Raw genomic sequence first — 9,251 nt, 5'->3', positions numbered from 1 at the left:
ATTGATGAATGGATTGCAGGTAATGTGCAGGTAAAGTGATGGCCAGCTGAGATGGTTCAAAAGCAGGTGAGAAACGGTGAAATACAAGCATGTGGATGAAATGTTAAAGTGGGAAGGGAGGATATAAAGGAGCATTGCAGATATTCAGGGAGCTGGAGAAGGTAGCGGGGAATGATTCAGGGGGAGGTAGAGGGGAGGGGGCAGGCAATTTGCCTGGATCTCAAAGGAAGGGCAATGGGGGGTTGAAGAGGACACGAAGGAGAGGATCACATGGCTCTAATGATCAGTCTGCAGGGTTCATTGTGTGTGTGTGTGTGTGTGTGTGTGTGTTTAGTAGGGTTGCCATGGTAATATTTGTCTTGATTAGAGAGGGCAAGTCAAGTAGGCAGCAGCAGCAGCAGCAGGTGTCTCGGTTAGGGTGACCCTCCTACATACACATAGCTACATATGAATAAACCTGTAAACAGTCACATGATAGATTTTTGAGTTGCTGCTTCTTGTCCATCCTTTTATCTACACGGTTTATATTTTGAGGGTCTTGGAGTGGTTGTCAGCCAATCAGGGTCCTCCAATGGTGTGTTTGAGAAAAAACAATTACATACATACATTACATTTAAAGGAAATGAGGTAGAAGAAAATGTTTTTATGTTGTTGTCTGTATCCTGGTGTCTTTTTTTGTCATGTTTTATTTGTGCTACTGCTGCTTAATTTGGCCAGGTCTCCCTTGAATTTTTGGGTGTTTTTCCACCCTGACTTGCATCCCAGCAGTGTTAGGCCACGGATCACCCCTCTGCTGGATGGGAGAAGACAACACAATGGCAAAAAAAACACAAAATCAAGCAAGCAATGCAAGTAAATGCTAAATAAAGACACTAAAGCCAGAAATAAGGCAAAAATTATAAAAGGGTAATATTGCATACATGCAAATATGTGTAAATAATTCACTTTTAGTTATTATTTAGGAAAATGCTATTTAATTGTTTGCATTCTTACATTTACTTTTGCATTGATACAAACTTTTATTGTTCGAACTGTCAGGAAATGATGAGTGGTACGACTTTAAATGGGACAGGCGACCATAAATCTCCTACATGGCTGCACAGTGGTAGATGCAGATTTTCCTGCTGTGAGAACAGACCCAAGAAAGCTGACTCTCCCTCTTTGGGCTGAAAACATTTTTTTCTGCAAAGTTGCTTTGTGCTGAAAATTAGGTTTGAAATCATGTAAATTCAGCAACATTATCTGCTTTGGGCGAGTGTGTCCTCACACCAAAGCAGGTAGCTGTCACCGTTCGTCAGTGTGTTACAATCATAAATGCACCATGTCAAAGCTCCTCTTAACAAACTGACAGAGGCTGATTTAGCCACAGTCCTGCCATCGCTCACCTCTTTCTCTACGACCTGCAGCCTCACAGTAGGAGTCGGATCCTTTTCTGTGCTTCATTTCATCATCTTTTGGAATTTAAAATGAAGTGACAGAGTTTCTCTACGGAAGTGTATTCAACTCGCTTCAGATTTTAAAAAAAAAAAAGGCTCTGATTTTACAAGATCTTTTTTGTCAGGTCTTCTTTTTTTAATGACTGGGGCACAACGTGTGGCAACAAGATTTGTAATTTCCTACGATGGTCTGTGCATGGAAATGACAAATCTCGTGGCCACGCATTACTATATCGGGGCTCCATAATTGAGCTATCAAGACGGAAATGGAAGCTTCTCAGTTTTCTCATTCATTGAAAAAAAGAAGAAGACATACCTGGAAAAAACATGTCGTAAAAACAGAGCCTTTTTTTATTTATTTTATTTTAAGTGAATGCAATACGTGCCCGTATTTTTCTGTGCGTTTCTGCATTGAGGAAAGACGCCATTTTGGGGCAAAGGTGTCTCATCTACGTTAGCTTGCAAACCACAGGCAGTAGCGCAGGACCAGGTACAGTTACTCATGAGTTACTGACTATATCATTACAGTACAGAGGAGGAGTTATGCTAAATATGGCTCTGGTGTGTCATTAAGCCACATTTTTAAACACGCCTACAACAGAACCCTGGAGAAGTGCTGTTTTTTTTATCTTTATTCCATGATTCTTTACTCCACATCTTTGCATTTGCACTTTAAAAGCCATTGCACATCACTTGCACCTTTTACATATTGCTCTAATAAAGGTGGATTTGCTAGGTACTGAGAGAGAGAGAGCTCTTTTTTTGTGCCAGATGTTTTTGTGACAAACCTCAGAGTTGACACTATAATAGCAAAGTACCTGACAACATGATTTATTTGCCAATACAGTAGCTCAAAAAAAATATATAAATACCAGCCCGCTGTGGTTCTACTGTACTCATTGCAAGTGCAGTGTTGCAAGACTCACACAAAAAAAACAAACAAACTCATTGCTGCAGTTTTTCTGTTTGTTCCATGTTTGTACGAGGAACACAAATGAACACAGAAGTCTGCCCTTTTGTTTGGCAGCCATACGTCCTATTATTTTTGGCAGGCGCCGAGTGGATGGACGAGTTACTTGCTCTGAACTGCACCTGTCAGACCAGCCTTGTTATTTGTCTTAACAGACAAAGCAAATGAGAAGTAACTCCCCGTGTTATTTTGCTGCCAGTTATAGTAAATATTACCAAGTTGTTTTCTTCTTACAGTAATGCCTACCATCAAAAACAACCTTCCATCGTTTTTATTTTGCTCCGTATTAGCCTGTATATGATCGTGTTAGACTGTGCGATATCTAATTTTCAGAGGAGACGTGGAGCAACAGTGAGATCTGGCTGGGGAAAACTGTGTGTATTAACAGCTACGGTATCGCTACAATGCAATTAAAGAACCCTTCAGGACTCATAAACGGTCACATATTGCTGTCGCTGCATTTATCTTAGAACTCCGCAGCATCTACGGCACATCAAAACAAACTTTCCAGACAAACAGCAATTTTTTGACTGCATGTTGATAAAAATATACGGTACATTTTCCTTGAAATAGTTTGTTTTTTTATTAAACCTTACAACAAAGAATAGTTCTTCAACAGCAGAAGCCAAATCCACAGAAATACTGTACCTCCCTCTGAAATAATACTGTTTTGATTTAATAGTCATAGCACAGCAGAAACTCCATGTACGAGCAATAAGTTGCGTTTATAATCAGACGCGGCTGCGTGTAAATCCCGGCTGCAGCCTGGTATGTGACTGAGTTGCGGCGCCGTAAGTAATGAACACAGCAGTTTGTCAAGGTCTGAAGTTTTGTTTTGAGGCTCAACATAAGACGACTGCTGCGTGTAAAGTAATTATTTCTCGGAGATGAGTGCGTCTGACAGTGTTTGTAATTGTGTCTCCTGCGACTCTGAGCTTGTGTGAATGCGCGTTTTGCTTTGTAATCTCGGCGTGCTGTAAAGCGATAGTTCAGGATGTTTGCAGTGTGACACGTGGTCATCACTGAATAGCAATTTAAAAAAAATACTACCCCTATTCTAGTAACACAAAGCTAAATGCTAATCGGTGAAGTATTCCTTTAAGTTTCCAGTTGGTAAGAGGCTCTGTAATGATCATATGAAGGTAGCTGCCGACTCATCAAGTGGAGAGAAAGAAATTAAAGCTATTTTATTTAATTGGGTTTGTTTTCCTTGAGTGTTTGACTGAAATGTAACTGCTCACAGAAGTTCTGTCCAGGTCTCCTCTGCAAAAGACTTTTCAATCTCGAGGGACTTCCTAGTTAAATAAAGTTTGAATGCAATGAAAAATAGACATAATGGGCCCAAAGTGATCAAACGTGTCTCTGCACTCGGCTGTCTTTAACTTTTAAGAGGCTTTCCAGAATCGTTCTCCTTTGTCTGAGATACTTAATGTGCAGCCAAGAGAGCCATTGACATAAAACCTGGAGATATTGGGAGAGTTTCTCTTCTCTGATGTCTTAATCTCGAGTTGGACAGCCTAATTGGAGCTAAGCCCAAACAAAGCTCTCACAGTGCCCGCACCATCTGAGCTAACTAAGAGTAATCTGCAGAAGAAAAGTTTAAGATAATTTGTTTTAGAATTTATTGCGATAGGAATGGCAATAACTGTTTACATAATTAAAATGCCTTTTTGTTTTTTCTCCTCCATGATAAGAATTCATCAAATATGGTTCAAATATTCTGATCGTGTCTGTGCGCTTTGCCAAATTCATTACAGTCTGCTGAAAGATTGCATAAGTAATTTAACTGCCGGCCTTCAGTCATTTGCAGATACATTCAAATGTGGTTTTGTGCCTCGCTGAAGGACTGGAGCACATTTAATTGTCCTAAACTAAAGTAAGTAAATGATCATGCGATAACTAATGCACGGGAGCATGTTTTTATTTAAGATTTTATGAATCAATAACACATATAAACTAAGCAATGCAAGCTACAGCTACATAAATAAATACTAATATGTGACTGTGAGACTTTTCAAAGTCAAACTAAAGCTCTGTATATCCTATAATAAAGTTGATGTAATGCAGTTTGTTTCCTTATAACAAGTAGAAAACATTGAAAATGTGGAGATTAGTGAGCAAAATGAGGCAGGGAAAACACAATCTAAGCCAGAGCTTTCATTTTGTTTTATTATGCTGCCTATATATTATATTTTGCTATTGAATCGTTACGGAATAAGCAAATAAAACAATAAGTATGGAACAGCCAAAGAAATGCACTATCACTGATAAAAAAAAAGAAATCCTCTTTAGATGAACAAACACGTTTGCTGTACAAAAAACCGTTGCACTTTATTCAGATTCTTCTGTCCATCGTTCATTATGGGACTTTTTTAACAGCTCTGAAGTTCTGATATGCTGACATGCTCTTCAGACTTGGCCCCTGAAGGAAGAGGAGGTGTGAGGGGAAAATTGATTCTCATCAGTTGCAGAGCTTTAACAAAGTAGCAGCTCAAAGCACTGAGGTGGAAAGTGACGGCAGGTAAAGAAGGGCCACTTTTTTTGTGGCCCATTTTTTTATTGCACTCAAAGCCGATTTCTTCTCTCTGTGTGGACACACACAAGTGAGCTGACCCGCAGATGTAAAAAAGTGAAGACATAAATGTGAATCTGGGAGATGTGTGTGTGTGTGTGTGTGTGTGTGTGTGTGTGTGTTTGGGTTTCGGAAGAAGAGCCTTTGCTTCACTGCCTCCACTTGCACACACGCCCATGGATCCATGCACTCATGTGGATGGTGATGTGACAATCCTTCGCTGAGCATGTCTCAAGCTCAGCCAAGCATCCACTTCATCCAGTGACCTAGAAATTAATGACAAGCTACACAGACACTGAAATAGCCCACTCCTCTCTTTAATGTTCACAGACTTCAAGCCTAGCATCTACAGTATATGTGTAAAAACATCCATCTGTCCATTTCCTACCGCTTTATCCTCCACATGAGGGTCGCGGGGGGGTTTCTGTGCCAATCTCCTTTGACATGGGATGATAGACGGGGTACACCTACGGCCAATGTTTTTGGACGGGGTACACCTAAGGCCAATGTTTTTGGACGGGGTACACCTACGGCCAATGTTTTTGGACCGTGGGAGGAACCCGGAGAACCCAGAGAAAACCCATGCACGTACACACGGGGAGAACATGCAAACTCCATGCCGAAAGGCCCTTGTTCTGACCGGGTCTCGAGCCTGGCTTTTCTTGCTGCAAAGATAAGAGTTCTTAGGAAAATAAATTTTTCATTCACTCCTTTAAAAGAAGAAGAAAAAAAAGCCTCATGGTAACCACTGGCAACATGGGAAGCCTTATAGAAAATATCATCAATTCAGTACTTGGAGCATGAATGCTTGAAGGTCCAAACTTTGTGTTCCCTGAAGAATTAAACGGATATGTAAGCATGTTTGTGATCTTGTACTGTACTTCACTGTCTTCTTGTGGATGGCGTTATTCAGGTGTTTACACGTTTGTTGATGAGACGGAGTGATAAGACGACCAATGACAAAAAAAAGCCTAATGGGAATAGAAAGGTGACCTATCATTTGAGTGCAAAGCTTGCAACTGTTTACTGAATGTCAGCAAAACTGTGGATCGGCTTGTTGATTTTGGGACTGAGCAACAGAGCAGCAAGAAACTGACATGTTTGGATATGCTCTGTGCACACAGACAGATCGTGCTGCTGCTGATGCTGCTGTGGACAGCATCCTCAGACAGGGCATGTTCTGCTCAACTGAATGTCTTCTATGATGCAATAACCCGCATTCACTTCTTGACTGGTTCTTACTAAAAAGTCCAGTTAAAGCTTACTTTCGGATTAACTTTCACCTTTTTTGTCATTCTTTCCAAAACTAAGCGACAACATCATGTTTGTACTACCGTGCACATGAATCCGTGTATCACTCATTTTTCAAAATAAAAAAGTTGGAAAGATATTCACAGATTCAAACTTCCACGATCAGTAACATTTAAACGCAACATTGCTGAAACCCATGCAAGACAAATGTTGAACAATAGCATTGAGAAAACAAGCTACAACCTCGTTTTCATCAAAAAGAGCCGTCATCCGAGCTGGAGCAGCTACATCAATCTCTATGTGCGGTCATCAGTGAGGCCTGAGCGCAGGGACCGTCTACAATGTGCAACACGCGAAAAAGATATTTAAAAAATATTCAAAAATGTCACCATAATACAGTGTAGTGTCATTTTTGTTGATTTGTAGACATTTTTATCATTGTCCGATAGAAAAAGATAGATAGAAAAATCAAAACTTGATGATTCTGGAAATGCTCGTTTCCTTTTTCATTTTATTTAGAAAAACGAATGAACGAATGATACATGGATTCACATGCCCACATTTTACATATTGACATTTTTAGGCATGTCAGTGCTTAAAAATGTACAGGAAATAGTGAATTTGGACCTGCTTTGTCAGAGTTACTTGAATATATCCTTAAGTGGCATTAGATAAGCACTTCCTTTTGTGTGGAATAGTCTCCATGGCAATGAGAGTAATCAGTAAAAGTAGGTGGTTGCACAAACAAAGGCACTGTGATTATGACTCATCTGTACCGCTCTACATTAATGGCTTTAGCAAAAGGTTTTGTTTCTCCTCAGTTTTTTCTGTTCATCCGGTAATGATGTGACCATTCATTGACCAAGCAGCTGCTGGACAAAATAACTGAACATTCTTTCCCCTTTCAATCCAAAGTATTGACGTGGAAAATGCTCACAAGAAGTTCCAGAACCACTTGAGGAGATAAAAACCACTGCACATTAAGCAAAGTTAAGTCGGGACTGCGTTACCCTTTGAAGTCTGTCTTTCAGCTTAAAAGGACAAGATCTCTTTTAGCTGTACAAAGAAAACAATCAAAAGAAATGGTACGCAGAGCAACGCAACTCGCCCTCACTTTCTAACTTGAATCTGAGTACCATGTTGGCTCACAGAGCCTGGTAATATGCAGGAGATGAGGTTTCATGCCACTGAGTCACATCTCAACTCTTTCTGTCTTTCATGTAAACATAATCAGTGGCAGTTCTCTTTGTGTGTGTTCTCATCTGTGTAAGGCGCTGCTGCTGCTGCTTTGCACACTAAATACTGATGTTTTTCGAAATGTGTTTTGCATGGTGCATTTCTTGGACAGAAATGCAATTATGGATCACATACATAGAAAAATTTAGTGTGTAACTGTCTAAATAACATTGATCAACCCCAGTGTAATTGACTGGAATAAAGGCTTTTTCGTGAGTTACATTAAAATAGAAGCTTTTCAGAAATTTACCTCAAACAAACCAACAGGATGGAGTTCCTTACAGGCGATGGTGGCTCAGTGGTGGAGCGAGTTAAATGTCAATGGGTACGAAAGTAGTTTTAATAGAAATGCACTGTATGAATGGGTGAATGGCAATACTGTAGTGGAGACTAGAAAAGTACTATATAAAGAGCAGAGAATCCCAGAATTCCCTCTCCCCGGGCCACTTCATCCAGCTCTTCCGAGGGAATCCTGAGGTGTTCCCAGGCCAGCAGAGAGACATAGTCTCTCCAGCGAGTCCTGGGTCTTCCCCGCAGCCTCCTCTCGGTGGGACAAGCCCAGAACACCTCACCAGGGAGGCGTCCAGAAGGTTAACCAGATGCCAAAGCCGCCTCATAGGCCTCCTTTCGAGCAGCGGCTCTACTCTGGAAATGCTTAAGATCCTCCAGGAGGACACTGAGGACATGGAAGCATTGACCTCCATATGCTCTGAGAAAACGGATGGATGGATAAATGCTAAATGGCCTGAATTAATATGGCACTTTTCCAGTCTTAACGACCACTCGGAGCGCCTCACACTACAAAGCACGTTCAAACGTTTTCCATCATTTGCTCATCATTCGACTCAGCCATCAAAAAGAAATCATCATTCAGCTCAGCTAGCTGAGGAAATGTGTTTTTTAGGCCCAAGGACACTTGGTTCAGGCAAGTGGACGACTCTCTCGAACCTCCTAAGACGCAGTGTCTATGTTTGAAACACAGCTTGACAGCAGTGTTGTGTGTGCTGCAGTTACCGCTTCAGTACGGCCTTTTCTTCCATCAACCATATGCTCGCTTTTTTTATTTTCCAAAGCAATTTTCTTGCACCTGCCAGATAAATTGTGCACACGAGTCCCGTGGTGAGCTGTCAACCAGCAGTTGGTTCTGTGCTGCGTTTTAAACAAGACCAAAATATGTAATGACTCTTTCAGAAACAGTACTTAAATTAAGCATTGGCAGCCACACACAATTTAGCATCTCATCTCCGACTTAATCCCACTCTATGTTCTGTTCAGAAATTGAAATATTTATCTTATCTTTTCCACAACGCTGAACAGGACTTGTGTTGCTAAATTATGTATTTATTCAACACAAGTGGACGCATTTGAATTAAATTTTTTTCTCTTGACCAGCAGGATCTGCCATTAAAATGTATGAGAGGGCCAGAGCAGTGCTCAGAGAAGATGAGAGATGAATGGATGGTGGAGCAGGAGACAGAAGGGGAATTTTACTGAGCAGTTTCCAGTGAACCATCTCGATCTATCTTTGCACAATCTTTAAAACGAAAAATCCCACTTAGCCAACAGTGGAATGTAATAGTGTCTCTTAAACTGCAGTTTATCGTGTGTGTGTGTACGTCTGACTGCTACTGCTGCTTTTTTTTCCATGATTACATGTTTATATTGCACTGCATAGACAAATACTGAAACTGTACTATATAAGTACTGTACTGTACATATTCGCTGAGACAAGCCTTTCAGCAAAGAGCAGAGTTCAGCTTATTTTTTTTCTCTTTTCTCATAGCAT

This window comes from Solea solea, chromosome 3 (genome assembly GCF_958295425.1).
Source record: "Solea solea chromosome 3, fSolSol10.1, whole genome shotgun sequence".
NCBI classification, from domain to species: Eukaryota; Metazoa; Chordata; class Actinopteri; order Pleuronectiformes; family Soleidae; genus Solea; species Solea solea.
The sequence above is the reverse complement of the archived record's forward strand: the minus strand, read 5'-3'. Positions refer to the sequence as shown.